We start from the raw sequence: 27,059 nt of genomic DNA on the forward strand, positions 1-27,059 counted from the left end.
TTAGTGAACATTAGAATTAGCTGAATTGGGCCCAGCGCCGTGGCCTAGCGGCTAAAGTCCTCCCCTTAAACACACCAGGATCCCATATGGGCACCGGTTCTAATCCCAGCAGCTCCACTTCCCATCCAGCTCCCTGCTTGTGGCCTGGGAAAGCAGTCAAGGATGGCCCAAAGATTTGGGACCCTGCACACACGCGTGGGAGACCCGGAAGACTTCCTGGTTCCCTGCTTCGGATCAGCACAGCACCGGCCCATTGTGCTCACTTGGGGATTGAATCATCAGATGGAAGATCTTCCTCTCTGTCTCTCCTCCTCTTTGTATATCTGACTTTGTATTAAAATAAAAATAAATCTTTAAAAAATGGCTGAATTTAGCAATTTTACAGAATGCAAGATCAAGATACAAAATTAATTGCCTTTCCACAGACATGCAGTGAACAACCACAAATGGAAATAATTCTTTAAAAATAATAATTTTGGGGCTCGGCAGCGAGGCCTAGTGGCTAAGGTCTTCGCCTTGATCCCATATGGCTGCTGGCTCTAATCCCGGCAGCTCCACTTCCTCTCTATCTCTCCTCCTCTCAGTATATCTGACTTTGTAATAAAAATAAAATAAATCTTTAAAAAAATAATAATTTTGAATAATAAGTATCCTGAGATGAATTACCAAAAAAAAATACTAGTCTTTTCTCTAGGAAATGACAAATATGTTAATAACCAGTTAAGGGAGATCCAAATATTAGGATATATGGAATGCATAAGGCAAAAGAAATGAAATCATGTTGTCAGTTGATCTCAAATTGATGTAGACTGATGTAATCCTTACCTACCCTTGAGTGGCTTAGCTTGCTTGTTTGGTTTGTCATATTTTATAACCTGGACACTGCTGCAAAGGACTTTTGTAAAGAACCAATTCACCTTCCACAGAGTATAAATAAGAGAAGTAATGTCAGGGGAGAGGAAGTGGTGTGCTGGAGTCACCTAACAATTGAATCACTGCTCTCCAGACACTCAGATGAGTATCTCCCATCAGAGAGCAGGAGTCAGTGTCCTCTACTCACTTAAATACGCACTGAACAAGCAGCCTGCCTTTATATCGTTTAAAAAACATATGCCTAAAAACCAGTTTTCTTCATGACTTTATTTTCCCATGAGTGGGGAACTGAGACAGTAATATAATAAACGTGTATATATTTTTCCCCCAAGTGCCATGTGTGAATGAGGCAGATACAATGGTACCCCAGCTGAGTATTAAACTGCAACACTGAATTATATTAAAATATTTGAGCCTGAAATAGGAAGCAATATCATGAGCCTGGAGTAATGCCTGTGTAGAGAGAAAAATGTAAAATTCAGCAACTGGACAAAAATTGAACAAAATTGGCAGATGCAGTGGGCAGTGACTCACAAGAGGCTTCTTAAATTTGCTGGAGATCTTATCAGCAGATGCATTGGGCACTTTATTGTGAAAGATGGTAGCCAGACCAATTCTCTCATTTCCCTGTAGCCCCTAAGTGTAGGGTTATTCAATCTTGGAAGAAGAGGCTTTTTGCATCTATTTTTAAAGATTTGTTTGTTTGTTTGAAAGAGTTATAGAAAGGCCACAATGGCCAAGCCAGAGCAGAACTGAAAGTAGCAGTCAAGAGTTTCTTCCAGGTCTCATGAGTAGGAGGGTCACAAACACTTGGGTCACCCTCTGCTCCTTTTTCCCAGGCCATCAGAAGGGGGATTGGATTGAAACTAGAGCAGTTATGACATAAAATGTCACCAGTACGGGATACAAGGCAATAGCTTTAACTGCGATGCCACATCCCTTTACCATGCTACTTTGATTTTAAGATGATTGTGGATTCACATGCAGCTTAAGAGATAACCAACAGAGGGCCCAGCATGGTAGCCTAGTGGCTGAAGTCCTTGCCATGCATGCCTGGATCCCACATGGGCACTGGTTCTTGTCCTAACTGCCCAGCTTCCCCTCCAACTCTGTGCTTATAGCTTGGGAAAACAATCGAGGACGGCCCAAAGCCTTGCGACCCTGCACCCACGTGGGAGACCTGGATTAAGTTCTGGCTCCTGTCTTCAGATCAGCTCAGTTTTGGCTGTTGCTGCCACTTGGGGAGTGAGCGATTGGATGGAAGATCTTCCTCTCTGTCTCTACTTCGCTCTGTAAATCTGTCTTTCCAATGAAAATAATTAAATCTTGTAAAAGAGAAAGAGAGAAACAGACACAAATACAACCTATGTACTATTTTTCCAATTTATCCAAGGGAACATTTTTGAAAATCGCAGTACAATGTCATAGCATGGACACTGAAGTGAGTGCCATACAGACGTCTTAATTAAATTTCCCCAATATTGTGTGTGTGTGTGTGTGTGTGTGTGTGTGTGTGCGCGCGCGCACATTTAATTCTGTACAATGCGTGGCTAACTCATGGGTCCTTGTGCTCAGGACCACAGTCAGCCTATAAGAAATTTCTGTCTGCATGAAGATCTTTCTTGTTTCTCTTTAACAACTGTTGTGGGAGGGCATCACTGCATAGTGGGATAAGCCAGAGTTTGTGATGCCCCCCATCCGTTCTGAGAGTGCTAGATGCAGCCATAGCTATCTCTCTTCCTGCCCAACTCTATTAATACATGTGAGAAGCAGCAAAAGATGTCCCACATGCTAGGACACCTGCATACATGTGGGAGACCAGTACAGAGCTGCTGTTTCCTCACTTCAGTCTGGCTCTTCCTCACTGTTGTGGTCAATTTAAGAATGAACAAATGGATAGAAGATTCATCTCTTTCTCTCCTTTACTCAATTACCAGATAGTCAACTGGTATGACGTTAATAGGAAGCAAAAAGAAGTGTTTTAACAGGAACAATTTAGTGGCATGCAATACATTCTGAAGGTTGTGTAACCATCATCTGCGCATAATTTTAAGATGCCAAGTAAAATTTCTTACCAGGGTAGTTCCCCCCCATACCCTGAGATCAACAAGGGTGTCTCTGGATAGCTATGTCTTTTAGATTCACAGATGAATGGAATCGTGCAATGCGAGACCTTCTGTGCCTGGATGGTTTCACTTACATATATTTTCAAGAAGTTTCTAAACAATGTTGTGTCATCACCGCATTGATCTTTACTATTGGTACTTCATTGTCTTTCATGATGGATAACCTTCCATTTATATACTGTAACATGTCTGTCCATGCATCCGCAAATGGACATTCAGGCCTTTCCCAGCTTTAGATTACGTGAATAGTCATTCTGCGAGCATTTTCCTATCTGAACTAGATATATACCTAGTAGTAGAATTTGGGGATGCTAGCTAGCTTTTCAATTAAGAAAAACTATATTAACTGAGAGAGAGAAGGGTGCTCCCAAGTATTGCTCACAGTAGCTGGGGCCAGGTCAGGAGAAAACTGAAAGCTGGTGACTCAATCCAGGAACCTGCTGTTCTCAGGATTTTCATTAGCAGAAAACACAATTTCTTTTCTCAGAAAAGGAACCTATGAATGCCCTAGGACAATTCTTACCAGGACACTTCTTCCATTCTAGCTTTCCATTAAGGAAAAGTTGCCTATGTAAGGGCAATATAGTTGCAGGGTACATTAGGGCTGGTCCTAGACACCATGCACCCAAGCTGACTCTCAGAGCAGCCCAGCTGCCATGCAAGGATCCCCTGCCTCAGCATCGCAAGGTCCAGCTATGCAGGCTCAGGCCTGAGCAGTCCATGAGGCTTCAATTTTCCCTCCTGGGTCCCTGTCGCAGTCTAGGGAATCCTAGCTGCAGTTGAAATGCTAACATTCCACGTAAAGGGAAGTCCAGGAAGCTAGAGGTTCCTGCTCCCATTAAAAAAAAAAAAAAAGCACAAGAGGTGTGAATGAAGGTTTCAGCTCACATGCTCTCCAGTTAACCAGAGCCATGTGAAGAATGAGTTTGTCCTTCCTTCTTTTCTTCTACCATCTCTTCTCCTATCCCCTCCCCTCCCTTTCCCTCTCCCACATCCCCTTCCTTTCCTCCCTCGTTTCTTCCTTTCTCTTCCTTCCTTCCTTCCTTCCTTCCTTTCTTCCTTCCTCCCTCCCTCCCTCCCTCCCTTACTTCCTCTTTTTTTAAAATTTTTCAAATGTTTGCTTTAAAGCAGGGAAAACACAAAATTATATGTATATATATTGCATAAGTATATATGTAATACAGTGACATGTTATATAGCAAACGCAAGATCATTCTGTCTTTCCTTCTTTCTGCCATTCCAATTAATTGGTTAATTAATTAATTAATTAATCTTCTACAGAATGAAAAGAAGTTTTGTTCCTAATTATTCTTGGATGCTTGGTAATTTTCAGAAGGCAAAGTCACTGGTCTTTTGGTCTTTTGTTAGGAGACATGTGTTCCTGATTTAATTTCCCAGCTAATTATGAATCTGTTCAGGCTTTCTATGTTTTCATGCTTCATTTTTGTAAGTCTTAAGTTTCTAATAATTTATCCATTTTAACACAAATAAATAGTAAATAATAGTAATGATCTTTTGTATTTCTATGATATCAGTTTTAATATCTCATTTCATTTCTAAGCCTATTAGGCTCTTTTTCAGTCTCCCTAGTGGTTTTTTTAATTTTTAATTTTGTGTTTGAGTTTATAGGACAACTCGGTCTCATGGATTTTTCTACTTCATTTATTTTTGCTCTATAATCTTTATAGTTCCTTAATTTTTTTCTTTTTCTAGTTCATTGTGGTGTAAAGTTGGAATTTTAAAATGTGTTTATGTCCTTGAAAGGAGAAAGAGAGAGAAAGAGAGGATAATTTCCCAATCTCAGGGTCACTTTCTAACTGTTGACTGGACCGACCAGAGCCAGATGATGGAAACTCATTGTGGCTCTCCTGTGCAGATAGCATGGAGCCAACAATTGACTCCTATCATTTCTTGTTCTGCTCTAACTCAGTGACTTTGACTGACCTGCCCTGCAGTTCCCTGGCCCTTTGTCCTGTTTTGGTCATGCCTACTCTGATCACTCAGTTATTGTGTTCTTCAGCCCTGGGGTTTCTGCTTAGTCACTGCTGTGTTTTTGCAAGCTTGCCCCTCCAAGATTCAGGTGCTCCACTGTAATAGTTATCACTGGGGCTGTAAGAAATGCTTAGGTCATTCAGGGTCCTCCCTTAGAATGAGATCAGAGTTTATGAAAGAACTTCCCTTCAGCATTTATCTGTTCCCCTGCCTCTTTCTGCCAAGCAGGGAACAGCAGACCACCCTTCTGACAAATGTAGCCCTCTTCAGGTCAACAATTTGACCAGGACTTCTGTCTTGGACTTGTCAACCTCCAGCATTGTAACAAGCACATGTTTGCTCCTGTAAATGTACAGACTCTGTCTGTACATTTTACTTCAACAGCCTGAGTGTGCTAGAATCATCGATTTTTAGTATTGTTTTATCCCTGTTGTCCTTCTCATGTCCCTGCAACCTTCTCTGGACTGCTATCTCTAGAAGAGTTATTTTTAGTTCTGTGCCATATACATCATGGAATGCTTTACCACATTTTTGAAAATGTTCCTTCATCCTTTGTCTGAAAGACCCTTTTCAGCCCTCCATTTCTTCTGAGCTCTCCTGCTAGGGGAACCCCTATTTTACTGATTGACACTATTTTGCTGCTAGCAGGTAAACTACACCCTGTTTCAAACGACCCTTTCCTATGACTTCATGACGTTCAGTCTTTACAAGTCTCGCTGTTAACAAAATTCAGCTATTGACCATTGGTCAGTCATCAATGTATATGATTGTCAGCTCTGATATTTTCAATTCTTTTTGCTAAAGTTACTTGGCTGTGTATGTCTGAGCACACCTGTGAGTTTTCATTCTGCACCATTAATCTTTTTTTTTTTCTGTTTCTGTGCCATTATCAGATTTTTTTATTTTTATTATTCCATAATATATCTTAAGTTCTGGAAAACACACACACATTCTCTATTTGTAGGTATAGGGAGTTCACCTTTTCCCTTCATTTTCTCCCCATCATTCCCTTACTCCACCCCCCATTTTACAGGAGTATTATGCTTCTAGTTATGGTTACAATTACTATTGTGCTGTTTAAATACATCATGGAACATAGGCATAGATAAAGGTAGAAAATCCAACATTTTCCTAAGGGGGATTTTACGGTTTTGATGAAGTGGTGTTTTCTTCAGGAACTGATATAGACTCCCTGGGTCTCTTTCTCTTATATATTTGTGCTGCTGTCATCTGTATTGAAGGTAGATCCTGTTCTAATCATCCTTTTCTCCAGTCTTATGCACCAGCCCTTGTCAGTGCCAACAATTTGCTACAGCTACTACTGGGATTCTCTCAAAGTCCAACATACACAAACTTTCCTACACATCCTTGTCCTCCTTGGTTCACTTAGCAAATGGCCACTTGACACATGGGGCACCATCACATGGGTGCAAAACATTCCCCTTGGATCTGCATTCCATTTAGGCTAACTGTACCTAGCTGGTGCAGTAAGACTTTGTGGGACTTAGTTATGGAAATATTCTTCCAAAGTTACTATAAGGATAATGAAAATGGAAGTCTAAACTAGAAGACAGTAGCAATACATCTATTGTTAGAATATTAATATATCTATAATATATCAAATAATATTAGCACTCTAAGATGGGTCTCAATGGAAAAGACAAAGACTGACCTGGAACATGAAACATAAGGCCAAACATAACTATTGTCACCAAATCACATACCCATGTGAAGACAAACTGACTAGATGGTTTTGAAGCCCTGTTTGCCAGGGGATACCAACCTTCATTCACATAGAAAGAATCAGTTAAAGTAACCTGTCTTACAATATGGTGAGCTTATTTCATGACACTGTATTCTATTCAGGGAAACTCACCAAGAGGTTGGTTATTAAATGTCAATGAGGTGATAACTATGTGAATTAGCTTGACATGGCTGTTGTAGATGACATACATACTTCAAAACACCATCTCTATGGAGAACTATATTTACTTTGGCTCATGTAAGACATACAAGTATTTTAATCAATGAAAAAATTAAATACTTTAATAACAAAAGTTTGAAAAAATCCAAGGGTTCACTGTATTCTTACCTGAAGCACACCCTCACTCAAGTGACACCCAGCCCCTTACACTCAGAATCTGCTGGCTTCCATGGAGTCTGAGCATCTTCCCTGCCAGGGCTTGGAATGAGAAAGACAACAGAAAGCAGAGCTTGAACCATTACCACCTTTTTGCACTAGTCCAAAGAGCCTGCTGTCACCATGGCATTTCAAGAATGCAGAGGTGGCAGGATTCTGGGCCATTATAACCAAGCAACTGTTGATTGGCCAGTTTGTATGGCCACAGAACCCCATGAAGTAAAACAATACTCAGTCATTCAGAATGCTCCCTGTCACCAAGACAGCCCCCATGTACTGATGTGAGTGAAATGAGTGTGAGAGGTGAAGCAGAAGCTCAGATTCAGAGCATCTACCTGCTGATGGGTCATGACCCACCAGTTTGTTTACTATCATCTTCCTTTTGGTGCCATTCATCAATCTGTGTAGCCGCTATCAAACTGTGATCCAAACCTTACAGATACCTCCCTGTCATCAGGTCAGTTACACCAGGTTGTGTAAGTGAAGCAGGAGTGAGGGAACTCAGGTTCAGGGCATCTACCTCCTACTGGGTCATGGCCAACCACAATATCCAACTGGGCATTAGATGAAAAAGGCCCTTTCCAAAGGCCATTCTGATAAAGTTCCCATTCAGCTCAGCAATGACCTTGCCACAGCTGTGATAGCACTAGTCAAGGCCAGGATGATGCTCTGGGCATGCCACAGCTCCCTGGAGGGGTCATTCATGGTATTATGGCTGGCAGTGTTGGTGTGTAACATGATCATGAGTTCCTCCAAGGTACTGAAGTTGTGATGGATGACCTGGACCAGTTGGCACTGCAGGAGGTGCTGTTGACCATCTTTTAGAGTTTTCATATTGCTCATGGCTCATGCCCATCACAAACTTGGGGAAATTGGCAGAGATAATGATCCTCTTGACCCCACCCTTTAAGTGAGCTCCAGCCAGCTCCTTGGTGGTGAAGACACCAGTGGACTCCACCACATACTGGGCACCAGCATTGCCCCAATTGATATTGGTGGGACCTCACTCCTGGCCGCCCCATTGATAACAAGCTTGCTATTCTTGGCCTGGATTGTGTTGTGGAACTTGCTATGGGTAGAATAATACTGGATCATGTAGACTATGTAGTGGAAGTTAATGAATAGATCACTGATGGCCACAATGTCCACTTTGTCAGAGGTAGCAGCATCCCTGGTAATTAGGCACCTGATGCAGGCAAAGTTATTCTCTCTGACCTTCATCATTGTCTCTCAGGGATGCACTGGCACTGCACAAGATGTGGCAGTGGCTGCCTGTCGAACAGGGAGGAGCAGAGGCCCAGATTTAACTTACTTTTTTTCAGATTTAACTTTCCCATGATAATTTTGTCAGCTTTCTATTCTGTGTGTCACAATGTGGGTCATATTACTAGAAATGTTTCCTCTTAACACTATATTTTCTGTTACCAGACATCAACAAATGTCAAAATTATAAATGGAAAACTATAGGGAAAAAGCTCAAAGTTTTAATAACTTCTGCACTGTCTTCGTATATTATTTTGTTGTTGTTCTGTATGATTTATGCTACTGTCTCACCATGCCTAACTTGCAAACTTGATCATAGACATGTACGTAGAGGACAAGAAGATAGTCTACACACTAAAGATCATCAAAATGTTCATGAAAAATACTACACCTGGATTTCAAAGTAGTTCTGTATCAAAAAAAAAGAGTTTAATTCCATTTTTCCGTCGACTTTTTGAAGCCCACCTTTGATCTATTGAGCAGAACATGCCCCCAAACTCATTAAGCTGTTTAGACTGAATTTTATAGTAAGAGGTGAGTGGTAAAGAGGGGATACTGGATGGACCTAATCAGTGTGCCTGAAGGCTGTGCCAGTGTGAGGTCCTTAGGTCACCTGGGGCTGCTCTGGGGAGCTGGTTCTAAGCAGAGTTATGAATGCTTAGGACCTCTCTCTGCTTCTCTGCTCACATATGTTCTTTGCTCAGCACCTGCTAGAGCAGGTGCTGTCCTAATGGGGCCTCCTGCAGGCCCAAAAGAAACCTTTCCCTTCTCATCCATCTCCTTTTGGGCATGATCAAGTGATGAACAGCAGACTAATTCACGACCTCTCTAAGCTTTATTATCGCTTATGATCTCAGGCATCTACTGAAGTCCTTAGTGTGTCTTCTATGAAGAAGACAGGTTGCTCTAGCCAAGACCTCTTCATTTTTCAGACTAGACGGTGGAGAGACAGTAAGCTCATGTCACCATGGGAACGCCCTGCCTTTGGGGAGCCTCTAGCTGCTCTCCCCACTTTTGCCTCATGACAACCTGAGGATCCCATTGCATTCAGCTGGCGTCCATTGCTCCTTGGGCCCTGAGTCCTATGATCCTCCCATGAAGAGTACCTGGGAGCCTTTCTGCTCATTCCTGGGTAGAGGTGTTGTAGCTTCCATAACCTGGGTTGATGGGCTTCCTGAGGGGACCCTGGTGTCTTGGAGCAAACCTGGGACTGCTGAAACCTGGGTTATCTGTAAGCTGAACATCTTCTAGAGACTCATCCTGAGGAGGGTGGTGAAGCAGCCCATCCTGTTATTAATAGTTACTCCTAAGAAAGTATTCAGAAGTGGCACAACTGGGGAACTTTGTTAACCAGGGCATCTACATATTTATGCATTGGAATGAGAGCTCTGAACACCTTTCTTATTTGTTTCAGCTGTTGATATTGTGATACCATGAGTGTGGCTTGAATACACCTAATCAGAAACATTTGAAATCAGCAGAGTTTCTGATTTTGGATTTGGGGATATTTGAATGTACACAGTGAGGTCTCTTGTCAGGTTGAGACCCAAGTATCAGCATAAATTCAGTTATGTTACACAGGTACTTCATACACATAGCCTGAAGGGAGCATTTCTAATTTTTTTTAAATAGAATCATTTTGTTGGAAAGGCAGATTTACAGAGGGAAGGAAACACACAGAATGATCTTTCACTTGCTGGTCCACGCCCTAACAGACACAATGGTCAACAAGAGCCAATTCAAAGCTAGGGGCCTTCTTCCAGGTTTCCCATGTTGGTGTAGGATTCAAAAGCTTTGGGCCAGCCTCTGCTGCTTTCCTAGGTGTAGGCAGGGAGCTGGTTAGGAAGTGGAGCAGTGACCATGTGGGGTGCTGGCAATTGCAGGCAGGGGACTAACCAATTGAGTGATCAATTGGCCCTGAGAAGAGCTCTATACCATCTGTCATGTGCACCTGTGTTTTGACATCAACCTGTACTGTGGAGTCAGCTACGGCACTTTTCACTTGTGGCATTGTGGTCCCTGCTTACAGAACTTCAGATTTGGAGAATTTCATATTTCAGATTAATTGCGAGAACCCTGGGGCCAGGAAGGATAAGGAGGTGGCTCACGCATGGTACCTGACCCGAAGTCAGGGAGAGGAACTCTGCAGCCTATGCTGCTGGAACTTGGTTTCACTGTCGCTGTGAGTGCAGAAGGGTGGGGCTCCCTCGTGAATACTTATTGAGTCCCTTTTCTTCCAAGACGGTATAGCAGGAGTCCAGCACTCGAGCTACTTCAGTGACTCCTGGGACAATGTACTTCTAAAGGAACACTCATGCTGTCATTTCCTGCAGCTGCTGCTTATGTGGCAAAGGATGCTGGTCATTGGTCACTCCCTCCTTTGCCCCAGGCAAACAGTTTGGAAACACAATCACTAGAGGGAAATAGGCCCTGGGTGGCATTTGTCTTCCCCAGATAATTACAACCACACTGCTGGACTCTGAATGTTCAGCTGCATTCACATTTGCTTCCAATCATTTTGAGCTGAATCATTTGAAGACAAGGGACCCTTTAGGTCATGGTACCCACTGCTCCTTTTAAATGTCAAGAACTGACATTTGATGCTGTCATCCCGTCTGTGTCTGAAGGTCTCACTTTGTACCTTCTACACCCACCCCATACACGTCCAGAACAGAACTTACATGCTAATGAGATGGTTTCCATTGCTTCGTAAACTGAGTATTACAGATCAAGTGATAAAAGGTTGATTTAGCTCACGGACCTGGAAGCTGGAAATCTGGGGAGCATGCTCTGGCATCTGGAGAAGGCTTCCAGGTGCATTGTCACCCAGTGTAGGGCATATCGTGGGGCAACACTGAGGCCATGCTAGACAGAGATAGCATTTATAGCAAGATTGTTCCCTCTGTAACCCATTAATCCATGAATAGATCAGTCCACCAGAGGTATAGAGGCCTCATAAACCAGTCACCTCCAAAAAAATTCCTACTTTTCAAACACCATTAAATGTGATTTTGGGGATGAAGATTCCTGTGCAAGAATGTTTGGGAGCAAATGTAACCACAGCAACTGAGAAACTCTTTGTCCCATGCAAGGCTTTGTCTCTGCACCTCATAGCCCATCTCTCATTTTTTTTTTCTGGGATATGGTTGCCCAGGGAGTATCTGCTTCCTGAATCAGTGTATTCTACTGTCCATCTGGTCTAATAAAGGGAGAATTCAGGCTTGAAAGCTGGCACTCGAACTAGTGAATGCCCTGAAGAGTTGAGAGTGAGGATGTCTTCATACTCTGTACAAGACTGCTTAGCCCAAAGATCATATGACCATGGAATCTGGAGGGGTTTCCTGTCAATCACGCTGAAGAGAACAGTGAGATGGCAGCAGCATCGATGGCTTGAGGATCTGTCTAGTGTGTTGTGATTGGCCAGATGTATTGGGTGTTGGTTGGAATAGACATTGTCCCAAGAACTCTGAAGCAATGAGGGCTTTGTGAGAGTTAGATCTGGGGTTCAAACCTAGGACAGCTATGTGGGCAGCAGTCACCTCTGTAGCGAGGGGACATTCTCCTTGGTTATGGTTCGTTTCACCTCCCCCGATGCTAGGTTCCTCAATGTCCTTGTGCAAGTGAAGCATAAATCAGTCGATAGCTGAAGTTCACTAGCTGACCTCTTTCTCTCTCTCTCTTTTTTTTTGGTAGGAAAGGTCAAATACATTAACCTTGCTTTCATGATTTGTTTTATTGTCACCTGTAAGGATATAGCATTCAAGCTCTGGGTTTCAGCATATAAGCACACAAAGGAAATAAATGAATGGTTTATTACCATCCATCAATTTCCTCTGGAAGTCAGCCACTGTAACCTAATAGTGTGTTTTTTCTTAGCTCCAGCTTTAAAGGGAAGAAAATAGATGGTGTCTGCCCCAGCCAGACTGTTGACACACCCTAAGAGAGTGCTTTATGTATCTGTGGAAAATGGAATGCAAAGATAACTTCATTCAGGTGCCAAGATTTCGAAATTCATGTCTATGATGTATCCTCAAAAAGTTAATAGAAAAAGAAATGTAATATGAAAAAAGATGAAACTCAAAATACTTTGCACCACAAAAAATCCTACATTTTACTGCTATTTCTGGTAAGTTTTTTGAAAGTTGTATGTGTTCAAATGTCCAGGAAACAGTTGTGTAACAGGAGGGCAATGGTCTCTTTGTGGTAAAAAACAATACTAAGTGTATTCTCTGGATGAGGAAGTACAGGAGGAGTTTCTTTCCCTGGGTCCACTTGTTTTGTGCTGAGTCCTTTAATGTGACCAGCATGAACCTAGCATGAAGAGACAGCCTGATTTTCCCAGCTCCTTGGAAATAACTAATTTTGCCTGAATACTTGAATATAATGAAATTAAGGAGAGGGCAATAGAACACTTCTGGAGAACATGCAATGTGAGAAAAGAATAAGAAGTAGGATATGTGTCTTCTATTGGCTTTTATTAACAACTTCAATTCTGGCCAAATCACTTAAGCTTATTATCATGACTAGCCAGAATTCTCAGCTTCTGATCCTGTGAATGAACTATGGTCTGTAGTCCTTGTAGCCACTCCCACCTCTCAGGGCATAGCCTGTGCTTTGCCACGTCATCTCCTGTAATATGAACCCTGTAGATTGCTTTCTGTTGTTGTTTAGACCTAGGGGTTTTACTCAATAAAAATGTAGTTCTGTCTCAATAGCAGTTTGCGTTAATGCACATTAGATTGTGAACTTCTAGATGGCAAGGGTCGTGACTTATTCATCTTCGCTCCCTTTCAGAATATAAGGACAACACCGAATGCCTTGATTCAGAACATAGAACATGAGATGAGAAGACCTGATTCTCCTGTTAGACTCCCGCCCTATTTGCAGACTGACCTTGCATAGTTTCACAAAATTTCTAATTCTCAGGGTCGTGACTCAAAATGTTGAGGAATCAAATAGCCAAAAAGGGGATATTACTATTATTAAAATGAAGTAAAATGACAAGAAATAATTACCTAATGAGAGCAGTTCCCTTCTCATCTGTAGAAAATATGTTCCAGGACACTGCAGGTGGTCTGAAACCTCAGACATAAATACACTGCTTTTTTACTATGCTCACAACTTCTATAAAACTAAATAATACATTGATAATGACTAATAATAAAATAAAACATGAAACATCCTATTATAACAGTTATCTGAGTGTGGTGTCCTCTCATGACCAAAGTAATAAAATTTCTACTTTGCACTTAGAGTAAGCACTTTATAGCTTCTCTTTGTCATAGTCAAATGGCCATCACCACTGCTCTTCTACTCAGGGCCGTTATTAAGCATAACAAGGTGATACAAATGCTACTAGTGCAATAACTAGTGAATGTTTTTGATAACCAAGGCAGCTACTGGGCTTGGTGGCGTGGCCTAGTGGCTTGAAAGCCCTGGGATCCCATATGGGCACCGGTTCTAATCCCGGCCACTCCACTTCCCATCCAGCTTGCCGCTTGTGGCCTGGGAAAGCAGTCGAGGACAGCCCAAAGCTTTGGGACTCTGCACCCAGGTGGGAGACCTGGAAGAAGTTCCTGGCTCCTGGCATTGGATCGGTGCAGCACTGGTCATTGCAGTCACTTGGGGAGTGAATCATCGGACGGAAGATTTTTCTCTCTGTCTTTCCTCCTCTCTGTATATTTGACTTTCCAATATAAACAAATAAAATAAATCTTAAAAAAAAAGACAGCTACTAAGCAATGACTGGACAGAGAGAGTATTCATCATGGATAAGCTCAAAAGAAAGGGACTTGAGTTTTGGGTGGAACAGAGTCAAACAGCATGGGATACAATCAGTCTGTGAGGAACAATGTGTAATTCAGACAGAAATGAGTTGTTTATGTCTGGGATCTCCTCCATAGTATTTCTGGATCGCAACTGAAATATTGGGAAGAAAAATGGTAGATGAGAGAAGAGTGCAATGTTTGCATAAGAATTAATCTTAATGAGGAAGCCATGCTAATGATAAAATCCTGATTTCCTTACAGATTTAGAGGTTCATAGTGAGGAGGGCTATTGTTTTGAGGACAGTGTAAAAACACAGGTGTCTGATAAGCATGCAGATGGCTCTTAGGTTGACACTGCTTTTCTGTGGCTTCCATCTGGATGTGTTTGCTTGTCTACCACAGGGTCTGTGTTGACTAGAGAGCAGTGCAAAGAAGGTTCCCCTTGAAGAGGAGATCGTGTAGACTGGATGCCTACTATAGTTCTCTGTGTTTGCTCTATTTTTTTTTTTTCAAGATTTATTTATTTTCTTTTTCTTTTTTTTTTTAATTATTTAACTTCATTAATTACATTGTATTATGTGACACAGTTACATAGATACTTGGGTTCTCCCACCCCTCCCCAAACCCTCCCACCATGGTGGATTCCTCCACCTTGTTGCATAACAAATCTCTAGTCCAACTTTTAGTGTAGTTGTATGAATTTCATAAATATTGACTCATATAATAGTGCCTATTATAATAGATATGTATAAAGTGGTAATTTTGGATGATTGGTTTGAATGGTTTTCTTCTATATTCCCTGGCCATGGAACCAATATCCGGCTTTCATTAGATGTTCAATAAATGTTGAATGCATAAAAGAATGAGTAAACCCTGAAAGTTTTAGCTAATTAGCAGTTCTTTTGGATGCTAAAGCAGCTTGGACTAAGCCTCCTGAGTGACAGGAAAGATTAGAAAACTCAGCAGTCCAATGTGATCACTTCTTATTGTTGAATTAATTCAACACCAAAGACATCTTTTGGAAGTAATGAACTAACTAGCTTCAGGGTGAGTAGGCAATGCTCCCAAATCTGCTATGTACACCATCTCAGGGTAACATGTCTAGAAGAAACATAATACTCATCACAGAAATCAAGAGGGTCAACCAGGCACTGCAACACTGGGTGCCATATTTTGCTGTTAGTGTATAAGATGACTCCATTTGCCAGCAAAGCACTGGGAGGAAATAATATCAGGTGGATACAGTAGAGCATGCTTGCTTGTCACCAGATTATGTGTGTGTGTGTAAAAAAAAAGATGGGAGAAAAAGATACAAGGAAAAGGTCCAATAGGCCTTCTGCCTGATATTCAACGAGGCTGACAACCAATTAGGGTGCACTTTCTAGTGAGAGTAAATGGGTTACACCTTGATTACTCCTAAACAAAGGCTTCAACAGGTGCTGAAAACCTGGGCTTTCAAATGAGTTTTGCATCTTTGTCTCACATATAAGAAAGAAAACAATCATGAACAATGATGGCAGGTTTGTTATTGATCTTATTAGACAAAGGGTTTAACCCAAGTCAAAGAAAATAAATAGAGTACTTACAGAAGGAATATTTGGGTTTTTTTTAATTATTTATTATTTAACTGCAGTAATTACATTGTATTATGTGACACAGTTACATAGATACTTGGGTTCTCCCCAAATGAGCCAATCCCAAAAGGTTAAATACCACATGTTTGCCTTAATTTAAGATGATATGATGTTATGTATAACATGTTATGTTTTGAATGTTATATGTTGTGTATAAACTAAAATTGAAGTATAGGTGAGGTGGTCACAGAAGGTGGCTGGGAACCCGCATTTACTTTTAACATATTGGTTACTCATTACTATGTCAATTAATTCCATAATGATGTAAATTTTTGCTGATGGTATGTTGGAGCTTTCAATTGACTGGGATGATACTCTGCTGGCTCTGTCATCAGACCAGAGAGGGTATACCTAAGAAGCCGTTGAACTTGACGGGACAATAAGATGCTGGACTCTATGTTTGGTATATGCTTGCAATGGGGAAATCTCAACTGAACTTGAGCTGTGGTTATGCAACAAGGTGGAGGAATCTACCATGGTGGGAGGGTTTGGGGAATATTTGTTTTGAAAGTTGGACAAACAAATAGGCAGAGGAATAAGTCTAATCTTCAGTATCTGGTAAGACAAGATTTTTTTGAAATGTTTCATGAAACTCTTTAGCATATTTTCTGTTTGAATTTTAAGTGTGTTTTGTCAAATTTTGTGGGCAATCATGCCAAAATTTTCTTTAACATAAACAGGGCTTAACCTTTTTTTAAAGGTATCCACGGTCAAATCACATTTATTGTAAAAGAGGAAACACATTAACAGAGAGTGGTCAGCTTGCGGATGGAGACAACACATGGGGGTTTAAGATTTATGTAGCTTTAAATTCTTGAGATATCTTAATCAAACTCATTAAATGTACAAACACCGTGGTGTTTCATACTCAACAAATAGGGCTACTTAGACCTGGTGGTGGGTCTGAGTTAGGGTGTTGTCTAAGGCTCCGCATTGTCTCAGATTTAGAATATGGTCCAGAGACCCCCACCTATTATCTCACTTACTGTGGATGATGACGATAGTCAATTTTAACATATGGTCTGCACAATTTGAGAGTTCCCATATATTTGCTGCCTGCTCCTAATTACTAGTTGCTGCAATCTGTGATGCAGTAATTCAAACTCTTTGCACATCCATGACTTCTGGGGGCTGAACCACTGGATCTGGGCTGAACTGATCTCACCAAGAAGCACCTCTGGGGCCCCTCCACAACTGGGGCTGAGGAAGCCTTGTGCACCTGTCTCCTTGCATTGCTTACTAGAGTGGATAGTTCCAGAAAAGCAATCCTTGTGTCTTTCAACAGTGGCCAGCACAGTGGTCTTTGGGAACATGCGCTGGTGGTATTAGAGGAGATCTGCTGCCCTGAGTCCATCATGCTGTAAAGAAATCTTGGCAAGCCAAGTACCAATGTTACAGAAAAGTAAAAAAGCTCAGCCAGCCTGAAGTGGCCCAGCCTAGTCAAGTCCAGGGGGTCAGTCTCATGGAGACTTCAGATTATCTCGAGATTTGCCCAGTGTCGGCAGTGGCCAGGACAGGAAACTATATAACCTAGATAGGTAATGAGATGATGTTGTTTCCAAAGCCTCAGTAATGTGCCATGGAAAGCTACAACAATGACTCTCCGCAAAAATCTCAGCCCCCGGTTAGGTGGACAAAAGGAGCTATTATAGTAGGCTTTATTGTCCCTGCCTGTGTCTTGTTTCCATGCTGGCCTGAGTGTGTTGGGGTGGGGGCTGGAGCAAGATCTTGCCAGTCTGGGCCGTTGAATACCCCACCATATGACACAGCACTGCCAAGGAAGTGTATGGAGATGTTGACCCAGTGTAACACTCACACTGTGTTGCAATTAGCCATTTCCCATTCACTTATGAGCCCTTATATGGCAAGATGCAGTAAAAAAGCATAACTAATCATATCTACTCCAAAGTTTGTTATAAGATGATTCAAATAGTGAGTCTAGGATATAAGATAGGTCTGGCATTCGGTAAGTATTCAATAATTATCAGCTGGCTGATTACTGAGCTTGCAGTATTAGACACTTGGTCATGAATATAGTGTAATTACTTAAATATTTATTGCTCAAGATAAATTAGTTAATTTCAGTGGATCACTCTCAGCCAACCAGTGAAGCCCAGGGTCCCCTGCCCCCAATGCAGGCCAGAAAAGCCACCTACAATGAGACCCTTTAGGCTCCAGGAAGATCAAGAGCTTCCCTGGGGTCATTGATACATTTTTTTCACTCATTCCCTGTTCCTGAGGGAGATCACAGGGAGTTACTAGAGTGCAACATTAGGTTGGGAATGTCCCTTGCTGTCCCAGAACTGGCAAAAGCTAACAAAAAAAATCAAACTGCAGGTGACATCAGGCAAGAAAGGCATGGTCCACAGGAGAAAGCAAAGAAAGGACAAAGGGACATCACAGGCACAGAAAGTGCCGCTGCAGGTGTGATGGCTAGGAGAACCCATGGGAGCATCAAGCTTGTCTGGCTCTTGCAGCAACTGTGGTCTGTCCTCCCTGAACAGTAACTAGGCAGACCTGCCCCAACTCCCATACAACCATGCATGGTTACTGTGAGGAGCCCAGCATCAGATCCCTGTGTCCATTCTCCCTCCAAGTTGGTGAGGCTACTGCCCATTCACCTGTTGTTGCCAAATCATCTCTCACACTTGTGACCTGTGGTGTTTCCTTCTTAGCTGTGGCACTACCATAGCCCTCAGTGATGACAACCCACCTGTCTCCTTGAATTACTTACCAGAGTGTATAGTTCCGAAAAAAAAAAAAAATTCTGGAGTCTTGCAACAGTGGCCAGCACAGTGGTTCAGAGGGATACAGAATGTTTTTCCCTGCCCTTTTTTTCCTGTTAATTTTGGTCTTCAATCTTTCTACCATTTTAGGTCATGTAGCCACTCTGTAGGTGCAGAACTCTTGTGTAATCCCTGAGGTCCGAAGATGTCAAAATCCACCTTAACCCCAGGATATCTGTGTTCCTGCTACTCTATTTCCACTGTCACTCCTGAAAAGAGAGAATCTCAAAATCATTTTTCCCTAGGTCAATTGCTATGATTCCAATGTCACCTTGAAGCACATGCGCTGGAAACCGAATGCTCAAGTCCACAAATCAGTAATATTTCGAGCTGGAGCCTTTGGGTGGTGAAGAGTGCTAAATGAGGTCATGAGGGCAGGGGCATCCATAATGATATCTATAAGAAGAAGAAGAGAGATTGCTGGCAGATTTCTGTCTCATAGGGCAGGGGAATGTCCTCCAACATGGGATGGTGCAGAACAGAGCCACCATCTGGACATTGGCCACTAGAATTGCAGCACATATACTTCTTCATTGCCAATCTGGTTTCAGGTACACACAGAAGCAGAACACTGGCTATGAGATGAATTCAACTCCTCTGTCCCCATGAAAGCCAAAGGTGATGGGGCTATTAGCTTTTGTCCAAAGTACTTTGGAAGAACCATAGGAGGACTCAGCTGCCCATGGACCTTTTCACAGCTCGGTGGCTCTAGGCTGGTACCTTCACCTCTATCTATGCTTGTTGTTTTGAAGCTGGGTGCTTCCCTGCTCTATTGTGTCACTTTAAGCTGATCTCCGCCACTTGAAGAATCAAGACACAGGCAATTGTCACAATCTGTAAGGCTGGAGATCTCTGCTCCACTGGTCTTTCCCAGAACTTTTCTTCTCATGATTACATCTCACATTTTTGTTATCATGCATCTATGTGTTTATACATGATCTATGTATTTATTTGAAAGGCAGAGTTGAGAGAGAGAGAGAGAGAGAGAGAGAGAGAGAGAGAGAGAGAGAGAGAGAGAGAGAGAGAGAGACTTCCTTCTGCTAGTCCACTCCCCAAGTAGTCAGAGCGCTGGATCAGGTTGGAGTTAGAAGCTTCAGGCAAATCTACCATAAGGGTATAAGGGTGCAGGGGCCCAAGCCTTCGAGCCATCCTCCACACTAGTTCTGGGTGCACTGTCAGGCAACTGGATGAAGAGTGGAGCACCTGGATCTTGAATGCAGGTGGACATTTACCTGCTATATCATAGTGCTGAAACATACAGCTACTACAATGTGCCAGTTGCTTTGTGAGAGCAAGTGTCAACTCAGTCTCCATGACAATTTCCAAAGTGAGCATTACCATTATTATCATCTGTATTTTGATATTTACCCCTGTAAGAAATAACATGGCATGCTGTGGTAACTATCAAAATCAGGATTGCCAGATTTAGTCATGAAATTTCCCTAGTGACATGCAAGTTTTCAGTGTAAATGTATTCCCTGAAATATTTCTTGTTTATCTGTTTTTCAAATTGAATTGGAAGCCCTGTGTTTTGTCTGGAAGCTAAGCTAAATATAGTTCAGCCAGGATTCTGCTTCCCATGCTTCTGTACTCTATTGGCACAGGACTCAAGGGGGGTGTTCCCTCTTGCTTGGGGAACTATCAAAGGGTTTGGTTCATACAGCTCAGACCCAGTGCCCTCACTTGCCCATCACAGCATACGCTTCCTCTGTAGGTTACCGACGATTTAGTTAATCAGAGAAGTGTTCTCTGGCATTTTATGGATGGACATTTATAAATACAGCAGCACACCTTGTACCTTTTCTGATCTGAGATTTCCTTTCTGTTACTATATCGGAAAATGAAAATCTCAAATACGACAATGGATACAAAAACCCTCACCTGAGCAGGTCTTTTTTTTTGAACACTTAGAATAAGAAAGCACATTTTTTTTCTTTGAAAAAAGATGACTAAGTGACTTTTTTCTAATTTTGTTGCATGTGATATTCACACCGATTTCAAGTTTGTGAAGTGCGGGATCACAGAGTTCAGGATTAAAGGCCCTTACGTTTGCTTCTCAATGGGATAGACATACCTTAAATCCCCCTCCCTTCAGAGTCATCATTATTTTTATAGCAATATTTCATTTTCCTTCTCCTAAGTTTGGCACAAAAGGGGGGGGTACTTAAAAAAAACATTTATTTGTAACAATATATCAAGATCTGGATAGAAAGGAAGAGAGAGAGAGAGCAAAAGAGAAAGAAAGAAACAGTGTTAGCTCCTCAAAATAGAGGTGAGGTAAAGAGATATTATATATTAAAAATTCTACAAAACAAAATAGAGCGTTGCTGGCTTAAATACTCAAACACTGAAAAGTAAAGCCTGAATTTCTTTTTGCTTTTTCAGAAATCTAATAAGGTCTCCAACGTTAAGACATGCATGTTCCACAAGGAATATAACCTGAAATGTGATAAACATATGGCCCTTCAGCTCAGTTGTATAAGGGGTGTATCCTTCTTCTTCTACAAATGCCTTGGTGGTATATTATAGAAGATAGAGGATGTCTCAGGGATAACCCACAATATTTTATAGTGGCTGGAGACTCACATTGTGGATGAAAAAAAATTTTGATGAAGACACAGATTTAGACGGGAGACAGCAATGTTTTCTGTGTACTGGTTCGTTCTGTATTTGGCAGCAATGGCCAGAACTGAGCCCATCCGAAGCCAGGGTCCAGGAGCTTCTTGGTGTTGGGAGCACTGACAATGCCCTGCTCTAAGATGGCACCTGGACCCTACTTCCTCTTGGAGACAGTTTCAGGAAGTGCCCTGTGATTGGCCCTTTACTGCTTGCCTCAGGCATGTAAGCTGATTGGAGGATTGAGAGATAGACAGGGGCCCTGGGGGAGGGGTGAGGAGGTTCTCTGTGTAACGGAAATAACGGAATTAACTGACTTAACTGAAGGCTTCTGGGTAACGGATCTAATGGATAGGAGGGATATATAAGCCAGGGGCTTCTGCCCCAAAGAAGGAACTGAAGGTTGGAATAAAAGTGCCTCTGAAACGTCCTCCAGTGTCGGGTGATTTCTTCCGCGGGATGGGAGACACCGATACCTTGGCATACATTGGCTAATGTTCACAAGCCTAATCAAACACTGGGAATCGACTATCAGGAATCAAGATGGCAGAATAGGGTAAGGACACGTTTATGTGGATGGAAAAACACTTAATCAGGATGAAACAGAGAGGGCATATTTCAGGAAATAGGAAGGGACAGAACAACAACAGAGGGGTACCTGGAGACTGACAGACACAGGAAAGCAGCGGACACAACGGTGTGGTGTTGCAGAAACTGATACTCCAGCATGGCGATCTAAACTCCAACATCATCCAGAACTCCACCAGCAACCAGGTGGGAAGCGACTTTCACTGGGAGTACAGGTGGTGAACCCAGACCAAGAACTGTCCATTCTGCTGATCCGTTTGATTGACCAGGAGCAGAGACAGAGCAGCAGATCTCAGATGGGCAGTGCAAGAACAGAGTGGATTTCACAGCCCAGTTAGCCTCTTAGAGCTGAATTGGACACCATTTTGCGAAAGGAGAAAAGGGCAAGGGAAGGGACGGAGCATGCGCTGAGCTGGGAGTGAGCTCATTTCTGTCTCAGTGAACTGCAACGACGTAGCATTCTACGGATTCCACCCAGGACAGGTCTGGGTAGCCCTTGGAACTGACGACCAGTGGATCAAGAACTGTAGTGGTGGTATATCAGGCGCCATTTTGGGCACTATGACAATAGCTTTGGGACTGCAGGGGACAATAGTGGACTGCGAATGTGTTGATCTCGCGAGAACTTGCTGAGGTCCATGATTGCACTGGCCGCACAGGAAAATATTACTGACTCTGGCAGCATACTGGTCAAAATAGGTCCGTGTGGCACCCAGACCTAACGTCCAACAGGTTACGGCAAGATCAGCGCCACCAACAACCTAATTATATAGGACACCTGGTGTCTCTCTAATCCTGGGACCTGCTCCAACTGAAAGTGGGAGGAAGGTTGCAGTAACAACAGTGCAGCCTCAGCACGGGATCACAGGAGGTGGAGAGTGGTGAGCCAGGAGCTGGGGCTGTGGAGACCATGGTGGAAAGCTGACATAAGAACCCAGACCTGAAACTTGCTGGAGGTTGTGGCACAGTGACTGCAAGGAAAAAGTTGTGTACCAACCGCAATTAGTAAAATCACATTGTAGACCTGTGGGTGACAAAGCTTAGAAACCTGCCCCAAGGAATTCAAGACTCTGCTAACCAGAAGTGCAATGACCAAGAACAAAAGAAGAGACAAAAGCACAATGCATATTACTGAAAACTCCCCTGCAAAGAAGCAAAACCCTATGCCAACCTCAGAGTTAACTGAGGAAGACATCGAGAAAATGGGGCACACAGAATCCATAAGACTCATTTTAAAGATTCTGATCAACAATGAGAAGCTCATGCAAGAGTTCAAAGAATTTAAGAAAGCAACAAAGCAAATCAAGGCTGGTATATCAGAAATTAAGAACACAGTAGAGCTAATTAAGAGTACAGTGAAGTCTCCAAAATAGAATGAAGCAAGCAGAAGAAAGAATCTCAGAATTAGAAGGCATTTCCTGTCATCAGGGGGAATCAAACAAAAACCTGGAAGCAGAGCTGGATCAGGCCAAAGAAAGTATTCAAGAATTGAAAGACACTATTAAGAGGCCAAATATAAGAGTTGTGGGAGTCCCAGAAAGTGCAGAAAGAGAAGCTGAGTTTGCAAATGTATTTAATGAAATAATAAATAAAAATTTCCCTAATCTGAAGAAAGAATTGGGAAACAAGTTCCAGGAGGGGCACAGAACTCCCAACAGGCTTTATCAAAAGCGATCTTCACCACAACGTATGATCATCCAGGTCTCTTCAATTGAACATAAAGAAAAGATCCTTAAATGTGCACGTGAAAAAAATCAATTGACATATAAAGGAATGCCAATTAAGCTCACAGGAGATCTCTTAGAGTAAACTCTACAGGCAAGAAGAGACTGGAGTGACATATTCCAGATTCTTTTTTTTTTAAAGATTTATTTATTTTATTACAAAGTCAGATATACAGAGAGGAGGAGAGACAGAAAGGAAGATCTTCCGTCCCATGATTCACTCCCCAAGTGAGCTGCAACGGGCCGATGCGCGTCGATCCGAAGCTGGGAACCAGGAACATCTTCCAGGACTCCCACTCGGGTGCAGTGTCCCAATGCATTGGGCCATCCTCAACTGCTTTCCCAGGCCACAAGCAGGGAGCTGGATGGGAAGTGGAGCTGTTGGGATTAGAACCGGTGCCCATATGGGATCCCTGAGCATTCAAGGTGAGGACTTTAGCCGCTAGGCCACACCGCTGGTCCCAAATTCAAGATTCTAACAGAAAAAAATTGTCAGCCTAGAATAACATATCCAGCAAAGCTTTCTTTTGTCTTTGAAAATGAAATAAAATGTTTCCACCGTAAAGAAAAGCTAAAAGAATTTGCCTCTTCCAAACCTGCCCTACAAATGATACTTCAAGAAGTTCTCTTGGGAGTGCTTAAAGATGGCCGACTGCAGAGAGCTGGTGTAGGGTGGAGTAGGGAAGGAGGGGGAGCCGATCCAGCAGAGAAACAGGCCAGGAGGCGCGAAATTGTAGGGAGAATAGCGAGAAGGTCACTGGAGTTCACTAAAGCAAGAAGATCTACACAGCGTGAAGGAACAGCCTCAAAAAAGTGGGAAAGAAAATACAGCACGCTGCGAGAAACTGGTGAGTCACGATCCCAGGCAGGGGGAAGGCGGCAGAGGCTAAACCGCCCCAGGGAAAACAGAGGTGGCTAGAAGGATAGGAGCCCACACCGACAGGGGCACCAGCCCCCTGGAAGGCAGGAGCCCTGAGAGGAGGCTACTGGACTGATCATTGGGGGCATCATCCCTGCAGAAGTGGAGGACAAGCAGGGGAGATTTCCCAGAGGCTTGCCTACCCGCTGCCTAGCAGCTCTGGAAGAGTGCAGAGGGAACAGGAGCTGCGCTGTGGGACTCGGGCTCAGAGATCCCCGTATCGGCTCCGAGCTGAGTACCTGCGGGAGAGTCCGTGGATCCTGTTGCTGGACTTGCACTGAGCCCCAGAGGCTGGGCAACGCTCGACAGGGCCTCACATCCTGGGCAGAGGAGCAGACTAGTGGGGGCACGTCTGTGTGCCCCTCAAGGTCTCAGTGCCTCTCAGAGATCCGCTTCCACCGTTGAGAGAGTGCAGCTAAGGAAGTGGCTTCTTTAGGGCGGAGTCCCCAGCTGGGCTCAGCTAGAGAGGCCAGACCCGAGCTGGGCTCAGCTGAATTGGCTGGACAGGTTTTCCCAGCAGGAGCCCACTCCGAAAGACCTGCCTGCGGTGTTGCAGCCCTCAGTGGAGCAGTGCTTCCGAGTTCTGCACTGGGGCCGCAGAGATTTCCAGCCCAGCCCAGCCTGGGGTTGGGGATTTCAGGCTTCGAGCAGCAGGAGCCTTTGCTGTGCTAACCTCAAGCCCTGAAGGAGAGTCTTGGCTCAGCACTGAGGCAGAGACCCCCGCTGTATTAGCCTTGTGACCCAAAGCCCAGGCGCGGCTCAGCAGAGTGAATCTGTAGGGCACCGCCTTTGAGAGGGAGCCACAGGGGAAGGGGCCTGGCACTAGGGCTGGCCCACAAAGCCTCCTGACCCAACTCGGGGCTGTGATCTATAGACCCTGAAAGTAGCTGGTGACTCAGGCAGTAAGCCCTGCTGGGCTCAGCCGGAAACCCCAAACCAGAGCCGGCTCAGCTGAATCAACGCTAAAATCACAAAACAACAAGAAGCAAAAACACAATGAGGAGAAGTATCAGAAAAAAGCAATGACCCAGAGGAAAGATCAAGCACTCCCTCCAAATACAACCAAAAACTAATCCCAATATCTGAGTTGCAAGATGAAGACATAGAGGAACTAGCAGATAAGGACTTTAAGAAACTAGTGATGAAATTCATCAGAGAGAGTGAAAAGTGCTGGGAAGAGTCTAAGGTATTCGAAAACCATATCACTGCAGAAATAAATCAAGTCAAAAAGGGAATCCTCGTTATAGAGCACAAAATTGAAAGCCTAACCAACAGAATGAACACAGCAGAGGGCAGAATATCAGAATTGGAAGACAATCAGAATGAAAGGCAGCAGCTCATCAAACAGTTGGAGACAAATCTAGAGAAAGCCAATAGGTCCATACAGGAAATGAAAGACAACCTCAAAAAATCAAATATTAGAATAATAGGCCTTCCCGAAGGAGTGGAAAAGGAGACAGGCGTACAACGGGTGCTCAATGAGATAATACAGGAGAACTTCCAGAATACTGGAAATATAAATCCAGCACAAATCCAGGAAGGACAAAGAACCCCCAGTAGATATGATCCAAACAAATCGTCACCCAGACATGTGGTCCTCAAGCTACCTTCAAGTGAATACAAGGAAACCATTCTAAGACAAGTAAGAAAAAAGGATAAGATTACTTTCAGAGGAAGGGAAATCAGGATCACAGCCGACCTATCAGAAGAAACGCTCCAAGCAAGGAGAGAATGGGGTAAAACCTATCAAATCCTGAAACAAAACAACTGCCAACCAACAATAATGTACCCAGCAAAGCTCTCATTTGTATTTGAGAATGAAATCAAATACTTGAACAGTAAAGAGAAACTCGAAGAATACATCAACACGAAACCAGCTCTGGAAAATCTCCTCAGAAAAGTGCTAAACCCAGAAAGAAAAACTACAAACCAAAATCAAAGATGGCAAATGGGAAGACCTCCCCACTAAAATCCATACAAGAAAAGTCAACCAATCCGAAACTCTAATAGTCGCAAATACACACTTGCACACTTACACTCATGGCAGCCCAAAATCAATTTCTCTCAATATTATCTCTAAACACAAACGGCTTAAACTCACCAATCAAAAGGCATAGATTAATGGAATGGATGATCAAACAGCACCCAACTATATGTTGCCTACAAGAGACACATCTAACCAGAAAATCCTGTAAGAAATTTAAAGTGAAGGGATGGAAAAAGACATTTCATGCCAATGGATGAGAAAAAAAGGCTGGCGTAGCTGTTCTAATCTCAGATGACCTAGACTTCAAGCTGATAGACATCAAAAAGGACAGAGAAGAGCATTATATATTGGTGAAGTGACTGATCCATCAAGAAGTAATTACAATCGTGAACATATATGCACCTAATTCCAATGCACCTAGCTCCGTGAAGCAATTACTTACAGACTTAAGGGAAGACATAGATATACACAATAATAGTGGGCGATCTTTTTTTTTTTTTTTTAAAGATTTATTCATTTTATTACAGCCAGATATACAGAGATGAGGAGAGACAGAGAGGAAGATCTTCCGTCCGATGACTCACTCCCCAAGTGAGCCGCAACGGGCCGATGCGCGCCGATCCGAAGTCGGGAACCCGGAACC

At 43.0% G+C, this 27,059-nt stretch overlaps 1 pseudogene; it reads right to left on the reverse strand.

The window, feature by feature from the left end:
* Positions 1-7,654: 7,654 nt before the first annotated feature.
* LOC101531229 (glyceraldehyde-3-phosphate dehydrogenase-like) lies at positions 7,655-8,355 on the reverse strand (annotated as a pseudogene).
* Positions 8,356-27,059: the final 18,704 nt, after the last annotated feature.

This window comes from Ochotona princeps, chromosome Y (assembly GCF_030435755.1).
Source record: "Ochotona princeps isolate mOchPri1 chromosome Y, mOchPri1.hap1, whole genome shotgun sequence".
NCBI lineage: Eukaryota > Metazoa > Chordata > Mammalia > Lagomorpha > Ochotonidae > Ochotona > Ochotona princeps.